This window comes from Heloderma suspectum, chromosome 3 (assembly GCF_057233095.1).
Source record: "Heloderma suspectum isolate Gila_16-S chromosome 3, 16-S_ref, whole genome shotgun sequence".
Lineage (NCBI taxonomy): Eukaryota > Metazoa > Chordata > Lepidosauria > Squamata > Helodermatidae > Heloderma > Heloderma suspectum.
The window spans coordinates 112,792,837-112,810,564 of record NC_139460.1 but is presented as its reverse complement, the minus strand read 5'-3'; the positions used below and the strand labels follow the sequence as shown (position 1 = coordinate 112,810,564).

Sequence of the window (17,728 nt, the reverse complement as noted above, 5' to 3'; positions counted from 1 at the left end):
CCACACTTCACAATGGATGGTCTTCACTTCTCCTCACTACATGGAAGATGAATCGGCAGGGACTGTAGCTCAGAGGCAGAGCGCATGCTTTGCATGCAGAAGGTCCCAGGTTCAATCCCTGATATCTCTAGGAAAGAATCTTGCCTGAAATCCTGAAGAGCCGCTGCCAGTCAGTGTAGACAATACTAGGTTAGATAGACCAATCGTCTTGACTCACTATAAGGCAGCTTCTTATGTTCCTGCGTTGTAGAGTTGTGATCATTTCCATATCTCGAAATGACTGGTTTCTGAGTTAGGCTAAGCAGTAGGCTAGATCAGTTTTGATGAACACCATGATATTTCTGACAACTCTATCGTTCAAAAAATCTAGTCATTTTCAGGTATTTAAGTACTGTAAAAATTATTGATAAAGTATGTGTGAATAATAAGTGGATGTTCTATTTGGCAGGCCAATCAGGCCTTCCCTATTATAATTTATGGATTGTTGTCCAAGGTATTTTTGTTGATAATAGCAAAAAAAGCACGAATGTTCCTTGATCAATTTAAATCTGTCCCCTTTGCCTTCAGCTATTAGGAGGGGGAGAGAAATTTTTAATTGTGATTGAATTTGGACATAAAAGAGCTGAACGTTTTCATCTGGATTTAGCTAGTATGGAGGCGTCTTTGGGAATCTGATGCAGGATAGGTGGCTGGGCTGCCTGTGTGTGTGTGTGTGTGTGTGTGTGCGCGCGTGCGCGCGCGCGCATGAGAGAGAGAGAGAGAGAGAGAGAGACTGTATTTGACGGTCCCATAATCCCAATGGTATGGGAAGATGGGGCTCAGAAGAGGAGGAGTCTGCTTACTTCCAATAGACCCTATTTAAATATCCCTGGATTGCTCACAACTGAGGAAGCAGAGGGTGCTTAACAATATTCTGCACAGCAGTCTCAAATTAAGCTGCCTTGTACTGGACGCACAGCAGTCTCAAATTAAGCTGCCTTGTACTGGATGCAAATATATGACAACAACAAATAACTGAATATGTAGTGAAGCTACTCCTCTACAGTGTTAAGCGCTTTGATGTTCTGCATTGGAGTTTAATATCAGATTATTTGGATCATTTCAATTTAGCCAGAAAAAGTGTTAATGCACACAGCTGCATTTTTCCAACTTATTTTAAGCATGTTTTGTTGTTTTTTATTGAACTGCATGAATGTCCACACTTTAGCAGCTACATTTTAACAGCTACACATATTCATAGTAAAGTAAAAACATGTGCCACACTTCACAATGGATGGTCTTCACTTCTCCTCACTACATCTGCTTGATGGCAGATAAGAATACAGAAGAAAATAAACTCCAAACAAACCTTTTAATTCCAAAGATATGAATGTCAGTTGTTCACACCTGTGTAAATTAATAAATTGTTTTTCGTGTTAACTAATTTAGTGATTTTTCATTCTCTGACCCCTGAGTCTGCTACTCTTAGAAACAGAAATATTGTGGATTCCATATAACCAGCCTGTAAGTAATTTATAGCCTTGCAGGGTGTCAGGTGAAAAAAACTCAGGATCCCATTTATCACCACAGGCAATTTCTAGCTGTAAGTAGTAAAGCAGGTATTCTGCAGGAATGAAGAAAACCAATAATGAGATAAAGCCAATAGAAGCATAATCTGGAAGTCAGACTGACATAACAAGAAACTAAGTAACTTTTCCCTAGGTAGTGAATGAAGATGATTGGGGTGCAATCCAAGACATGTCTAATCAAACATATGTCCCAATGGGGCTTACTCTCAGGTAAGTGGGTGTAGGATTGCAACCTAAATCACCACATAAATTACTACTGAAAAAATCATACATTTCCTTTGTCTTCTCTTGCAAAACTCAATGAATTTTTCCAAAACTAACAGATTCTTGATTTATTATTCCCATATCTGCTTTTTCCCATATGTATAACATATGTTGTATTGAACTCACTATCCAGAATTCAACTAAAGATTATGGAAGGGATGTCCGAACTTTCTCTTATCCTCATGTAATTGAATGATCATAAGCACTCAAGAAGAGACCTGTTGGATCTGACTAGGCCAGGATCCTGTCGCCCACAGTGGCCAACCAGATGCCTCTGTGAGGCCCACAAGCGGGACATAAGGGCAATAGCCCTCCTCCATTGACGTTTCCCAGAAACTGGGATCCTGAAGCTAAGTATATAGCCATCACGACTAATAGCCATGGACAGCCTTATTTCTCCATCACTTTCTCTAATCCCCCTTTAAAGCCATCAAGTGGTGCTCAAATAAAATCACTTAGTTCCAAGGCAGAGCTCAAACAACTTCACTTGAGGGGCAAAATATAAGATGCATTCAAATATGTGCAAGGAAATCCAACATCATCTTTGAAATGAGAGTGCAATATTTAGTGGATGAGTAGGAGCAGATGGAGATGTATAAAGTTGTTTTCTCACTTCAGATTGCCTGAACAGCTGTTTTTCACAACAGAATTCATGATCACAGAAATTAACATGTATCTGAAATCCTGGGGCAGCTTGAAGCAATTTAGAGTAGGAAAACAGTTGGCAAGAAAAGGGTTAAGAAACCATTCCCATTCCATTCTTTACTCAAGAAAGATTGCTCCCACTCAATGCTGTTTTTCAACTAAAGATAGCTGTTAGGGCTTCCTGATGTGCATGTGTTCATGAACTGTAGTGTGCCCATGAAGTATAGCATAAGCTTACTTTTGTCTTGCATACACAATACACATTCATCAGCATTGGAGTTAGTGAACATGTGTATGAATTCCACACAGATCTTTCCTGCCATGCATCTGTTAATTTTTGCATGGTAATTTCATTTGTATAAATGCTTTTCAGTATGTGATTTTTGTTGAAGATAACAGTGAAGGGTAAACATAATTATTCTGTGTTGTTGCCAAAGTTCCTTTCAAGGCTGTTTTTTTGTTTTTGTTATTTTCGAAGGACAGTTTGAGGTGACAAGATAACAATTGTCCATTTCTTATTTGGCACTTGCTTCTGATGTTTTAGGGTTTGGACTTGCAGCCATCTCTAACTTTCTTATTTATCTGTATCCTCGGGAACATCACTGTGATTAACTTTTGAGAGACTAAAGGATATAGTTTATAAGCATCACAGGCATTATTTATGCTAGACAAGGGACTGAAGATAAAATAGGGAAAAATCATAATTAAATATATAGCGTAACAACATTTAGAATACTATGTTCAGTTTTTGTTATCCAGTCTCAAGAAGAATGTCATAGAATTGGAGAAGGTTCAGAAAAAAGGAGTGAAATTGATCAGAGGGTTGGAACATCTTGCAGATAAATAGAAGAGTTGTTGTTGTTCAGTCATTCAGTCGTGTCCGACTCTTCGTGACCCCATGGACCATAGCACGCCAGGCCTTCCTGTCCTGCGCTCTCTCCCGGAGCGTGCTCAAGTTCATATTCATTGCATCCGTGATGCTATCTAGCCATCTCATCCTCTGCCGTCCCCTTCTCCTTTTGCCTTCAGTCTTTCCCAGCATCAGGGTCTTTTCCAGGGAGTTTTCTCTTCGCATTAGGTGGCCAAAATATTGGAGCTTCAGCTTCATTATCTGCCCTTCCAATGAGCACTCAGGGTTGATTTCCTTTAGGATGGACTGATTTGACCTCCTTGCAGTCCAGGGGACTCGTAAGAGTCTTCTCCAGCACCACAGTTCGAAAGCATCAATTCTTTGGCGCTCAGCCTTCCTTATAGTCCAGCTCTCACAGCCATACATTACTACTGGGAAAACCATAGCTTTGATTAGACGGACCTTTGTCGGCAAGGTGATGTCTCTGCTTCTTACTATGCTGTGTAGGTTGGCCATAGCTTTCCTCCCAAGGAGCAAGCGTCTTTTAATTTCATGGCTACAGTCACCGTCTGCGGTGATCTTGGAGCCCAAGAAAGTAAAATCTGTCACTGCTTCCATTCCTTCCCCTTCTATATGCCAGGAAGTGATGGGGCCAGATGCCATGATCTTAGTTTTTTTAATGTTGAGTTTCAAACCAGCTTTTGCACTCTCCCCTTTCACCCTCAACAAGAGGCTCTTTAGATCCTCTTCGCTTTCTGCCATTAGGGTGGTATCGTCTGCATATCGGAGGTTGTTGATAATTCTCCCAGCAATCTTAATTCCGACCTCTGATTCATCCAACCCGGCATTTCTCATGATGTACTCTGCATATAAGTTATATAAGCAGGGTGACAATATGCAGCCTTGTCGTACTCCTTTCCCAATTTTGAACCAATCGGTTGTTCCATGTCTGGTTCTTACTGTTGCTTCTTGACCCTCGTACAGGTTTCTCAGGAGACAGGTAAGGTGGTCTGGTACTCCCATCACTTTAAGAATTTGCCACAGTTTGTTGTGATCCACACAATCAAAGGCTTTAGCGTAGTCAATGAAGCAGAAATAGACGTTTTTCTGGAATTCTCTTGCTTTCTCCATGATGCAGCGAATGTTGACGATTTGATCTCTAATTCCTCTGCCTCTTCGAAACCCAGCTTGTACTTCCGGTAGTTCTCGGTTCGCATACTGCTGAAGCCTAGCTTGTAGGATTTTGAGCATCACCTTGCTGGCATGTGAAATGAGCGCAATTGTGCGGTAGTTTGAACACTCTTTGGCGTTGCCCTTCTTTGGAATTGGAATGTAAACTGACCTTTTCCAGTCTTGTGGCCACTGTTGAGTGTTCAATACTGGAATTCTCTGTTTGGAGCTATTGTAACCTCCGGCCCTCAAACTTTTCAGAGTACAGTAGAAGACTGCGATGAAGATCAGATAGCTCTTCCAAGGTCCCTCCAGCCAGAAAATATGGCTTTGCCATCATTCTCTGAGTCAGAGGAAGAAGCCTTTGTAGAACCTCCATCTTTCTAGCACCGCAGCAGTATGAATCAGGCAAGGGCCATTTAACAGTCCAGCCAGGTCCTCCAGATGGGCTGGAGCTGACCACACTACAGATCATGTCTGCCTACATAAAGCTTCAGTTTAGGGATGGGTGAGACATTCGCTGTATCAAACTTTGGTGGTGGAGAAAGGAGGAAATCAGTGGACTTGACAGATCCACCTGTCCCTACTTCAGTTGGCTTTAGTTGCTGCTGAGACAACATCCTCCTATGGTTATGCTGTGGGGGTGGGGAGGTGGGGGAAGGCTTCAGCTGACAAAGTTCACCCTGAGCAATCCATGGTCCTATCTCAGCGGCCTTTTACATGAGAGAACTTCTGCCGTTACTTCACCTGCTGTGTTTACCTTGGTGGGATTCTACACAACCTTGCCTCCTCTGACTTGACTGTTCTGCCTAGACTGGACTCTCCTTGCTCAGATGTGGCCCTGTCAGAAGCCATTGGCCTTCCCTGTTGAGTCTCAGAAAACTGCAGACTGGGATGAATGGGGTGGGGAAGACAACTAAGGGGGACTCATAATAGATAATTATAAAATCTTCAGTAGTGCTGAGAGATTGGATAGAAATTCACCTAAATAAACTGTTGGTTCAGGACAAATAAAATTAAGTATTTAAGTATAAGTACATGAACGTATAGCTTTCATTACGAAAAGTGTAGTGAGGATGCCTTAATAGAGGATTGCACAAATTCATGAAGTTTAAGGACTGGCAGTGATTCTTAGCCCCAATAATACATAAAAAGTAACATCTGCATCACAGGCAATCTACCTGTTGTTTCTAGACACTAATGTGCTAATGTAAATTAGCACAAATCCCTCCCGAAAGTGATAAATCAGTCCACAAGTCCACAGAATCCATGTGACTCGGAAAAAGCTGGTCTGCTATGGAATCCGCAGGTCAGATTCATAGAAATCCAAGCTCATTTGAATCTGTTGCAGATTTCTGCAACATACCTACTACAGACAAACCACAGAGCACAGCTACATTCTTGTTTTTCAGCTTCCCAGGATCTTGTGGCTGACAATGATTGGACTAGATGGACCTTTGTTATGATCTGAAAAAGCAATCCATATAATTCTAGTCTAGGCAGGTGACTACTCATATGGATTCCAACATCAGGTTTACACTGCAGCTGCAGACATAAAAGTTGCTTTTATGGTGTATTTAGTGATTAAAGGAAAATATTTTAAGTCCTCCAAAACCACCAAGTATTTGTGGCTTACCAAGGCAGGTCATAGGAGCCTATACACGTGGAAAACAGATGATAAGATTCCTTTATGCCACTACCTGTTACCTACATAGGCTAGTCTACTTTTCATTGTTTAGCTTCCCTACAAGCTTATATTTTGCTCTGCCTTTTAGAATGTTTGGAATCTTAAGGAGTAAAATATATGGGTTATTTTCTCAAATATTTTTCTGTCTTGCTTAACCATTGCCTTATGCTTAGTTGTAACTCATAACTTCTAAGAATTCTGCAGCTTCTTGGACTGGACATTAAGAACAAGCATATATTGATAGGCCAGATGTTTCTATAAAATATACAGATGCAAGTGGCCTATTTTTAGATATTTAAATTAACTAGCATTGATATATCTAATGAACAGTTCAACAACCAAAACTACTACATACAGAAATATTACAAGAAGTTCTCATCATCCAGCATTGATTCTGCCCTGTAGGGCACTCTGCTACAAAGACAGCCTCAAATTGAATACGCTGTTTATAGTGGGAGGCATGTGGAATGAAGGGTGAATATCTGAAAAACTAGACTGCAGCAACCCAATCCTATGTTATTGTTGTGTGACAAATCTGAATCTCTATATTTGGATGTAGCTCAACAGCGCTGCCTAGAGCAGGGTTTGGAAACACAGTGCTTGTGGGTGCACTGGCGCTCGCCAAGACCCCCAAAAGTGCCAGCCAGGACCCCTGACCCTCGCTCACCTCTCCCCCCACACACACACACTTGCGCCTTCCCCAGCCCTTACTCGCTGCCTACCTTGCCTCAGCAGCCACAAATCTTGAAGCAGGAATTTGGCAGATCAGGAGAATATAAGGATTGTTTAGCTTGGAAGAAAGGAGGGTAAGGGGAGACATGACATAGATATACAAAATTCTGCATGGTGTAGAGAATGTGGATAGGGAGACATTTTTCTCAGAATACTAGAACCTGGGGTCATTCTATGAAGCTGGTGGGAGATTCAGGACAGATAAAAGGAAGGACTTCTTCACACAGCACATAGTTAAACTATGGAATTCACTACTACAACATGTAGTGATGGCCAACAATTTGAAAGGCTTTAAAAGGGGGGTTAGACAAATTCCTAGAGGAAAAGGCTATGAATGGCTACTAGTCGTGATGGTTATATGCTATCTCCAGTATCAGAGGAAATATCCCTATGTACATCAGTTGCTGGGGAACATGGGAGGAGGCTGGGGAACATGGGCTGTTGCACTCATGTCTTGCATGTGGTTTCCTGGTTGACAGCTAGTTGGCTACTATGTGAACAGAATGCTGGACTAGATGGACACTTCCTCTGATCCAGCATGGCTCTTCTTATGTTCTTAAGAAGTCTCCCAATCTGCCAACTTCCTGCCTCCTGGTTAGGGCTGCTGAGGTGATCGCAGAGGTAGACAGCAGAAAGGGTGGAAATGCTGAGCGTGCATGGAGGAGGAAGGCAGGAAAAGTGGGAATCCCGGGAACAGCGGCAAGAAAACTGGGAATCCAGGGAACAGGGTGGCAAGAAAATGTGTCCACAGCCTTGAAAAAAATGTAAAATGTGCCTGCAGGCCCAAACAGGCTGCCTGCGTGTTGGCCTAGGGTGTCTGGTAAGTTGGCATCATGCTGGGATGCATGAATAGGCTTATCTAACCTTCTTGTTCTCCAATATGCATCAACATTATAAGCACTTTTTAGAACAGGCTAAATGGTTCAAACCAGCTGTGTCTTTTGAGATATAAGTTTAGAGTTGTTCAGGAGGTGAGTCCAACCACAAAGTAATTTTCTGATTTTCTGGCTAGACTACTGATATAAGACATGGAGCACATCATGCCACTGGACAAAACAACCATCTCTGCTAAGGGGGCAGCTTTTACTGTAGCCTTCTCAAACCTGGTACCCTCCAGATAACTCCCAGAATTCCTGATCATTGGTCATGCTGGCTCGGGCTGATAGGAGTCGAAGTCCAAAACATCTGGAGGGTACCAGGATGGTGAAGGCTCTTTTACTGAACTCAGATTCCCATAAAAGTAAGAGTTTGCTCTCACCTGGAGAGTCTTCCATATACCATTAACTGGAGACCGTCCTCTCTGCAATGAACTCTACATATGCTCTGGAACCCAAGACCCTGCTCAAGTAGGGAACATGCAACTAGCTAAGTTAGATTGACTTTTTTTTTTAATTGGAATTATGTGTGTGTGTGTGTGTGTGTGTGTGTGTGTGTGATTGTTGCCTTCCCTTGATTTTCACTTTTTCATTTCCCCACCACCCAAATAAACTCTTTAAAAAATATTTTGACATGTGTCTGCATTGTTTTAAAAGGGAATTTCTCACTAAAAAGTCTTCCTACAGGAAAGATGTTCCCTCATGGTTATAGAATTACCATATGTGTTTTTAGGATTTTCACAAAGGTTTTGTTGAGTCCTAGGTTTCTGTGGTTTGGGCAAGAAAATCCAAAGCACCTTTTTTCTTATTTTTTCCTAGGGCTGGTCTGTAGGGAGGGATTCTTGGCCATAGGGCTCAGAAACTCTCCAAACAGCTTGATAGACTAGGGTATGTCAGGAGGCAGCATATAAGTACGTCTTGGGGGGGGGGGCAGCCCTTGTAAAGAAGGGGCCCACCAGTAGGAAAAATTACGTCTGCTTCTACGAGAGAGCTTCGGCTATTGGGCGGTATAGAAATAAATAAATAAATAAATACAACAAAATCCTACAGAAAGTAAGGAAAGGAGAATTGTGGAAGTTTTAACAGGAGTTGTAGGGTGAGGAATACCACTCCCCAAACTTTCATTTCAGCTTTTTTGTGTTTTTTATGTTCCTGTCAATTGTTTGGAAAAAAAACGTGCCAGTCCTTGCCCTTAGTTTTACCAATACTCTGTGTCTGTCCCCAGTCAGAAAGCTGTTACCTCTTCCCCTCAACACATGACACACTTTATGATGATCCTTAATCAGTTCAGTTACCTTATTCGTACCTGATTATTCATTTGGCTTCTCTCTAATATGTAATGGATGGCACAGGACCTTCTACTGAATATGCTACCAGTTCATTCTTTGGGGCGTTTCTAGCTTTTCTCACGAACTAGGTTTCTTAGTTTCAACTTTCACCAGTAATTAGGCGGGGGTGGAAACAGCCTGGGAGAAACATGCATTTGTCCTGAAAAAGCAAACATTCTCAGGGCTACAAAGATAGCCACCAATACTCCATGCTGGGATTGGGGCTAATTAAGATGTTGTGGAGTCTGTGCTAATCATGGCTCCACCACAGTCTGCTGGATTAGCATGTAAATTGGTAAACCATGTTCTGAAATTGCCTCACCATCTGAGGCCTAATTACTGGCGAGACATAACAAACAATGGCTGCATTTATAGAATAAGAAGTGTCCGTGTGGAAATAGATGTTTTTGCTTTTTAAAGATGGTGAGATAGGCTTTGGAGTAAGTAAACAAAAGCGTGCAGCAACACTAAATGTACCACATTAAAATGGATGGTACACATTGGCCCTAAGTCTATTGGTGCCATGCTTTTAAAAGAACCGGATGACCAGATGGAGACTGAGATATCTCTAATTATAGTTATTACTAAATACTTCAGCAGAAAATACAGCAGAAGGTGGATTCCCACAAACATTTTTCCTGTAATACAACGATGCTCCCCCCCCACATCTCTTAATAGTCTCTAGGAAAATATCTATAACTCACAAGACCATCCTTATTAAACATATATCATACAAATGTCCCTAGAATTGGCACACCAACATTTCAAAAATAAGGGATATTATATACTTGAACAGAACATTATACATAACTGCACTTTATGTTTGATGGGGCTGTGATGCCCTGACCTTTTGCAAACTGAACAGGTCTAAAGCAGGTTCCCTACTGTGTATTTCTAATGGAAATCTATTTTGCTAACACACAATGCACAATTTATCAGAGGCTTTTCCCCAATTCATCAGAAGCAAGTAATACATTCTCACATCTATTGGGGTAATTTGAACATTCAGATATATTCACAATGTATCCACTACTGTCTTTAGTCTGTGAGGTCACATACATTCCCAACATTCCCCCCCACCCCCCAAAAAGGGTTTGACTACCTAGAACTTTCTGAAAGACCCAACCTATACACTGGGCACGTAGGTCATGAAACCTACTTAGTAGTAGCTATTTGATGTGCCTTGAGTCTCTTCATCTCCAGTTCGGGAGCAGATAAATTGCCTTCTAAATGGGATATGAAATCAGATAACACAGTAGGCATTAACTCTGATCTCACTTAATCCATTGTAAATCACAAATTGCTCCACTTACTGAGGTCATGGCAATATCGAGCAGATCTCTGAGAGTGCCTGGACACCAAAGGCAGAAATTAAGATTTGTCATTGGCTGTCTCAGCTCCTAGGTTTTTGTAGGCATTACAGCATGTTTTTTATGCTTAACTGCCAATACCAAGTGCCTTTCTTTCATTTAAAAAGAAATGACCTTTAACAAGCAGCATGAGAAAAATGTTAAAATTAAACTGTAACTGCTATGAAATAAAACGGTAATAAGAGATGAAATATACTTTTAACATACAGCCCTCTGCACTTCAAAGCCTCAGAAGAATTGTGAGAGGCAAAAGGTGTCCTGTATACAAGGAACTGTTCTCTCTTCCTCTGCTTTAATCAGGATGAAAAAAGGGATGACTTACATCTCCCACAGTGGCATTGACTTGCACACCTGGGGAAAAGTTGCAGAGAATAATCACAGCGAGTTCCTGCTCCTTCACTCTCTGCAGGATTGGAAGCTTGCATGTGCTTGTCTAGTTCAGGGAACAGCAGGCCACAAGAGTAAAAGGTGTTTTCTGAGATAACAGACTTTTCAAAACCATTCCACAGGGTACTACTCTGCATCCAGAATTTTACTGTCAACCAAAGATATGTCAGTAATTCATCACAATTGGACCAATCCCTGTCCCCCATCCTCTAAAGAATAAACAGTCTTCCAATCCCAGTCCACTCCTAATTCCAGGACTCACCACATTCTACGGAGTGTGGTTGTGCATCAATAATAATTGCTTAGGAGCCAATATAATTTATATTTGCTTTATTTATATTCAGTTAAATGGTTTGTAAACTTGTTGCACATGAGTACTAAACAGGGAATTAAATCTTATATTATTGCATTAGCCCACAATCTAGCATAAATTAGTTTCTGGATGCCTATTATTGTTTGGATCGCAGAAGAAGAAATAGAAGGATTATTAGCTGCCGCCATTAGGACTACCAAGATAGCACAGTGAAAGGTGAAAGGACACCTCAACTATTTAAACCCTCTTATATTTGACAATGATCAAAGAGGCAAGGAGACAAAGCCAGGGAAAGCGTCTTCTTTCTCAGCCAATTAGAGATGAAAGGAAATATATCTTCCCATCCCTGCAAGTAAGGAGCAGCTAACTAAAATTCTACCTAGTCTAATTTAAGAGTCATGGTGATGAGTCCCTTTAAAAACACATTGTATGGTGCTTTGTTCTAATGTGGTTCTTGGAATGTCCAGCTGAAAGACATCAGACAGCTATGAGGAACAGGAAGAGGCTTACTTGTTATGATTATACAGCTAGGCTTAGAAGGCTCTGAGTACTATTACATAGATTGGATAGCGATATTAGCATAACTCCAGCAGACTTTACTTCCCTGAGCCAATCTACATGGTCAATTTAATGCAGAGGGAGAGCAAATCAGGCTCGTTCATGACAGATGACATTGTTGCCAATCCACAGCCACCCCGCAGCTTCCCTCTAGAAAAGGCACATTTTCAGGAAGTTGTTTTCATGCATTGTTTTTCTTAAATGCGGCTCCGGAGCAGTTCCGCTGGAGTGTGCCCCATCCCCCTGCACTAAATCTTGGGCATGCCTATTTCTGTGACCTGGCTGTGACCTGGTCAAGGGGTGGGGCCGCCCCTTCCTCCCATTCCCTCTTTTTTTTTTTTTTTAACACAGGCTTCTTTCCACTTAGCACTATTTCCCATTCACAAGCATTTACCCACTGAGAATCTGTAGCGCCTTTTTCCCATTGAGAAAATTGGAGTCATGCTGTTTTAAGCCTTCAGAATAGCATACTTCCTGCTTTACCACCATTGAGAATCTGTAGCGTCTTTTTCCCATTGAGAAAATTGGAGCTGTGCTATTTCAAGCCTTCAGGATAGCATACTTTGTTTTTCACATTGAGAAAATAAGAGCCATGCTGTTTCAAGCCTTCACAGCAGCACACTAGCTATCTAATCTCTTTTTCCTATTCGCAAAGGGCAGTTTCATTCACAGAGGGGGTGGAGAGGAGGCAGCCAGTAGTGGGAGCTTGCAGCAGCGGTATTTCGCAGTATCGTTACTGCGATACACTGAAAACTAAAGAATACATGGAGGGGGAAGAGAGGGGATGGCCAGTAGCTGTAGCATGGACAGGGTGAGGAACAAGCCTCTCTAATTTGCTGAGCAATATCTCTGCAGTTGATGGCATTCAATTCAACTGGCAGGACTCCATCCAACCCCAAAGTAACGCCATTTAAAGTGCTCTTGTGTGACTTGTGAAAGCGGGTTTTTAGGTGGTGCATACTCTGCTTTTTTTGCTTTGTGTGCTGCTGACGAATCAAAGCCAATTTCATGATAATCCAGATAAAAGCTGGAAGTGCTTCTGCATGCATTTCCATGTAGATCTGGACCCTGATATGTATAGGTGACTGTGTTGCCAGATTATCAGTTTGGAATTCTAGGTTTGGTATCCCAACGTCTCAAATTTTGTTCATACTGTTTGTGGATGAGTAACTCAAACCATAGCCTCCTCCTGCACCCTTCCTCCTTCTCTTACAGCAGCACTATAATCCACTTTACTTCAGGGAAGTGCTTTGCAGAAGCACTCCTGCCACATTTCTCAGCAATTTCTGTTATCCTGTTTCTCCCATTCCCCAATCTGTCTTGCAAAACAAACAAAAACCACCAACATTTTCCATTCCCAAGTAGCACTGGAAAGGGAGGGAAACATCCCACAGTCCAATTAGACAAAGTAAAAAGGAAGAATAGTCATTTCCCCACACTCTGCTCCTATAGGTGCTGCCTGCTTATGGGGAGAGAAAAACAACTCTCTTTTGGTTGGACAAAACAGAAAACTTGTGCCACATATGTAGAGTGAAGGCAAACATCCTCTCTGGGCTGAAACATACATGGTATTAAGGATGTTGGGAAATTCTGCCACGGACTCCAGTGAGTTCCGTGGCAGAATGGCCTCCCCCCCGCCACCCCCCAAAATCCCCCCCAGAATGGACCTATCTGGCGGTGGATGCGGCGGTGGCAGCTCCGGCTCGTCTTCCGGCCACTGCCGGGCTGCTGCGGCTGCAAATGGAGGCTGTCGTAGCGGCCGCCATTTGTGTGCCTGCATTAGGCCGTGATAGGCTATGTAAATACTTACGTAGCCTATCATGGCAAAGAGCAGGGGTGCAAATGGCTGCCACTACGCCATTTGTGCCCCTGCTCTTTGCCGTAATAGGCTACGTAACTATTTATAATATTACATTTGCGTGCCTGCCTTTTGCCGTGATAGGCTATGTAAATACTTACGTAGCCTATCACGGCTTAATGCAAGAACACAAATGGCGGCCGCTACGATGGCCGCCATTTGCGGCCTCAGCAGCCCGGAAGCGGCCGGAAGTCCGGCTGCAGCCGGCCTCGGCCGGCAGCCTTGCTGCAGAGCACAGCTAGCTTGGGAGGATTCCTTGGGGAGGGAGGGATCACCTCCCCCCCACAGCTGAAGCCCAGGACCGGAACCAGGTAAGGGATTCGTACATCCCTACATGGTATTAAATGCAAGTAAGCATTTAAGGTGCACATTTTGAATTCTTTAAATAGTAGCTGTGGGAAAGGGGGGTAATCAAGATAAGCACATGGGGAGCAAGGCCATAACTCAGTGGCAGAGCACACGTTTTGTGTGCAGAAGGCTCCAGGTTCAATTCCCAGCATCTCTAGGTAGGGCTGGAAAAACTCTTGTTGGAAACCCTGAAAAGCTGCTGCTAGACAGTGTAAACAATGCTGGGCTAAATGGACCAATGGTCTGATTCAGTATAAGGCACCTTCCTATATTTTAATCCTCTCATCCCATGCCACACAGTCCAACAGAAAATCAGCCCCTTCCCAAGACTGCTGCTAGCTTTGGGAGGGAAGCTCCTATTGACTTTCTCCTGGGCCTGATAGTAGCTTTGGGTGGAGGGCTTTCATCAGCCCCATGGCATATACCGTGGTTTCATTCCTGTTCAGACAACTTCATGGTGGCTGTTTAAATTGTGGATGGAAGGGCCAACCTTGTATGCATTACTGAGACTGGGCAGGGGTGGGAGGAATTGGGAGGGATTAGTCTCTCCCAGCTGTGCCGTCCTTCAGTGCAACATCAACATAGACTTGAGGGTTGGAGAGGGGTGGTTGCTGTTGTCTACAGAAATTCTGTCTCCTTCAATAAGCATCCTGTCCATTTGAGTGCCAATCTTCAGTGTTTGTACCTTGTGTTGGATGTCCGGGTCAGATTAGAGATTCTGCTGGTGTACCACCTGCCCCACTATCCATCAGTCTCCCTGCCTGAGCTGATGGATATGGTCTCAGACTTGGTCTTGTGAACCACTAGGATGATGGTTCTCAACTTCCATGTTGAGGCTGTTGTTGGCTCAGAACTTCATGACAGCCATGGGGCTGTCCCAACAAGATGGGGCACAACAGATGTAAGAGAATACACACTTGGTTTGGTTTTCTCAACTAGACAGGAGGATCTTAAAGTGGGGGAATTAACATCTATCCCCTTGTCATGGTTGGGTCACTTCATACCGAGGTTTGGACTCTGGGCAGCCTTTTCCCTCTGCAAGGGTGGGGGACCTATAGAAATGGTCTGGCGTCAGAGGCTAATTGATTCTGATGGATACCAGAGGGCTCTGGGGAATTTTCCTGCTGGCAGTCCTGTTGAAGCCCTGGTTACTCTGTGGAATGCAGAGATGGCTAGGGCAGTTGACACAATTGCATCCAAGGATCCTCTCCCTCTGGGCAAAGCCTGGGTAGCTCCTTGGCATACACCTGAGCTGAGGGCAATGAAGCAAGAGGAAAGATGGCTAGAATGCAGGCAGAGGAAGACTTGGGCTGAGTCTGACCGAACACAGTTTAGATCTCATTATTGAGCCTACTTTGTGGCAGTCATGGTGGCAAAGAGGGAATTCTTTTCCACCAGCATTGTATCTTCTCAGTGTTGTCCAGCATAGCTTTTCTGAGTGGATCATGGCCTTCTGCAATCTGGGACAGGGAAAGAGATGGTAGAACCCTTGGTAGCATGCTGTGATGAGTTTGCGCAACACTTTGAAAATAAAGTCACTTGTATTTGTCATGACTTCGGCACCACAGTTAATGCAGTTCCATCAGTGTTCAGAGCACTGACAGGTCTAGTTTAATTGGATGAGCTTCAATGGTTGAGTCCTGAAGATGCGGTCAAGGTGCTTGGCTAAGTCTGGTCAACCACCTGTGTGCTTGACCTTTTCCCTTCATGGCTTATTCCATCTAATTGGGAAGGGATGTCCAGCTGGGACGAGGAGGCTGTCAGCTCCTCTTTGAGATAGGGAGTGGTGCTTGCTGCTTTAAAGAAGGAGGTTACTAGGCCACTCCTGAAAAACCCTAACCTGGACCTGAAGATGTTAACAGATGTTCCTAGGCAAGGTGCTTGAGTGGGTGGTCGCCAGCCAACTCTAGGCACTCTTGAATGAAACTGATGATCAAGATCCTTTTCCATGAGGCTTCAGAGCTGGTTTTGGAATGGAAACGGTCTTGGTTGCCCTGTGGGATAACTTTTGCCATGAGAGGGACAGGGGAAGTGCGATCCTGTTGATTCTCTTGGATCTCTCTGTGGCTTTCAATACCATTGATTATGGTATCATTCTGGATAGGCTATGTGGGCCGTCTGTTGGAGGTATGCACCGCACTGGCTTTGCTCCTACTTGGATGGCTGAATAAATAGAGGTCAGGGGCGGAGCCAGCTACAAAATCCCATTTTCCTCTCCAGTTTTCCCTGTACATTATCTGAATAGGGCTACAGAGTATATGCTGTGTAGTCTGTGGAACTTCTCATTCTCTGTGTAATCCTAACTCCCTCAAAAGTTGATGGCAAATTCCCTATTGACTTCAGAGCATATGCTTTTCATTTTCATTAATAGCTAAGATACACCAACAGGACAATAGACAGATTGTTGCTAAGTGAGATTCAAAGAACTGCCATTTTCTTTCCCAAATCAGATTTGAGAATTTCATGCCTTGATGAAAATAAATGAATACCATCAGCTGACAACTAACTGGGACACAACAGAGTACTTCAGTAAAATAGGCTTTGCATGCATTTGAGAACAGCCAATTTACATAGCTTATTCTCAACAGGTGTGTGTGTGTCATTTTGCATGTATAAATTGAAAGTGTGGAAAAACAAATAGTATACACAGTTAAACTTAAACTACTCAGGGTGGAATCCTATACATGTTTAGGCAGAAAAACCATAGCCAGCCATACTGCCTTGGGAATGCTGGAAGATGTAGGACCTTTTTTCTAACTAAACATGCATAGGACTGCATCCTTAATCTCTATAATTATAAAGGGTTAATTACAATTTTTGGTTTGGGGGGGGGTTAGAAGAAAGGAGAAGCTGATGTTGACCAGACTGAACTAGTAAGAAATCTAAGTTAAAATCAAACCAGTACATTCTATATTCTTCCTGTGAGACTACTTTGCATTAGGTGAATGGATATGTAATCACTACTGTGTGAAAGGGGGGAAAAAACCCTAGCAACCAGTTGTGCTAGTGTGTGTGTGTGCATGTGTGTGTGTGCGCGCATGTGTGTGTGTGTGTGCGTATGTGCAAGAGAGAGAGAATGCAAAAAATCATCTTACATTTTATTATGTATGTTGAGGCAGTGAAATCAAAGAACTCTGAAACACTCATCCAGAAATACAGCACTCTCTGGCTCCATGACAACCCCATTTTCTAATATTAGTTTCCTCTTTCTGAGCAAAAAAATACTCATAGAAATAGCCCACTTCCTAAACCAGTTTATGTATGACTGTGGCTCATGGAATGGAACAGTTCATTATCTGAATGAGTTTAAATCTAGAAAACTCTACATAAAAATGTGAAGAGTATGAAAATGTTCAGTATGAAAATGTTCCTTGGAGCCCCAACAGAAAAAGAGAGAGAAGATAATTTATTTATCCACAGTAATATAAATACAAAGGTATATTTCAAATCTGCACAATGAATAAAATGGTAAGAATTTAATCACTTTGAAGAAGCACAAGTGAAAAAGTGCTGGAAAAATGAACAAGTCAGGTCAAACAGAGTTCCTGGTTCTCTGTCAGTCACCACTTTAACTGTTGTCAATCACATCTTAATTCTTTTATTTTGTGATTTCTCACTGACCACAAAGAACAGTTTTGTTTGTAATTCTGTCTTTGCTGTTCATGAAAAGCATGAGAAGGATGTTTCAACTTTTCCTAGAAATTGCCCTGAAGCTAAATGTATGTATCTCTTCTCCCCAACCAATGTAAAACTAAAGATTCCCACAAGTATACAT

General features: G+C 42.6%; 1 protein-coding gene across 1 annotated transcript in view; it reads right to left on the bottom strand.

Annotated features, from left to right (window-relative positions):
* The window catches only part of MID1 (midline 1), a 270,609-nt gene that overhangs the window by 164,791 nt on the left and 88,090 nt on the right, over nt 1-17,728 (bottom strand). The gene's annotated exons all lie outside the window — the stretch shown is intronic.